Source organism: Cebus imitator, unplaced genomic scaffold, assembly GCF_001604975.1.
Source record: "Cebus imitator isolate Cc_AM_T3 unplaced genomic scaffold, Cebus_imitator-1.0 Scaffold3, whole genome shotgun sequence".
Classification (NCBI taxonomy): domain Eukaryota; kingdom Metazoa; phylum Chordata; class Mammalia; order Primates; family Cebidae; genus Cebus; species Cebus imitator.
Window position 1 is genome coordinate 2,074,536 of NW_016107318.1, and position 1,031 is coordinate 2,075,566.

At 32.1% G+C, this 1,031-nt stretch overlaps 1 pseudogene; it reads left to right on the forward strand.

Annotated features, from left to right (window-relative positions):
• The first annotated feature begins 529 nt into the window (after positions 1–529).
• Positions 530–648, forward strand: LOC119471909 (annotated as a pseudogene).
• The last annotated feature ends 383 nt before the right edge of the window (positions 649–1,031 follow it).

Below are 1,031 nucleotides of genomic sequence, written 5' to 3' on the forward strand. Positions count from 1 at the left end.
CAGCAAATCATTCTACTTTCTTTATAAAAAGTAAAGAGATAAAATTGTAAATATGAATAAAGATTGAGAGATATATAAGCGGTGGGATAAGAATTCATGGGAATTAATATCTAATAGGCAGAATTTATCTAGGGAGCTGACATAAAGTCATCAGGAGAAAGACAGACAAGGAGAGAGGAGGAAGAGAGGAGCAGGATGAAAGAAGAGATAAGGATGAGTAGAGAAAGTAGAGAAGGGGAAAACGGGAGAGAAAACATGGTGGGGAAGAAAAGAGAGACTAGAAATAGAATGTAGAAAAAACTGGTAAAGGTTTGGGAACTGGTCTTAGGGGAAGAAGAGTTGCTGAATATCTGTGATGTCTCATTTAAGGTTTAAGAATAAATAGGTCAAAATATATAAGGTCATATAAACATGCCATATTTCTTAAATAATAATCTCCATTATTTGTATTATTATTTCAACCATGAGGATGAGAATCTGAAAGTTTTTGTTTGATTGTTTTCTAGATATTTTATTATAAGATAATATGGTCTAAGGCCATACCACCCTGAACGTGCCCCATCTCATCTGATCTCAGAAGCTAAGCAGGGTCGGGCCTGGTTACTACTTGGATGGGAGACCGCCTGGGAATACCGGGTGCTGTAGGCTTTTTAATGGGTATAAGCAATATTACACTTTTTTTTTAAAAGCTTTTTATTTACCATACATAATTGTTATTCATGGTTATGTTTTCTTGTAGCTACTAAAAAAAAAAAAAAAAAAAGATAATATGAAAGTAGTTTTAACAACCATGAATGAGTCACAAAACATAGCCAGATAGAAAATAATCAGCTGTTATATAGGCATAATTAAGGAGCATATTTATCATAATAAGAAAGACATCTCTCGACAGATTTTTTGAAAGTGATATATATCTATATATATGATTGTACTTTTGAAGGCAATTTGAATCTATAAATGAATATTTTTCCAGCTATAATTATAAAAATTATACTTACCCATACAATTTGTTAGGCATTGTAAATCATGGG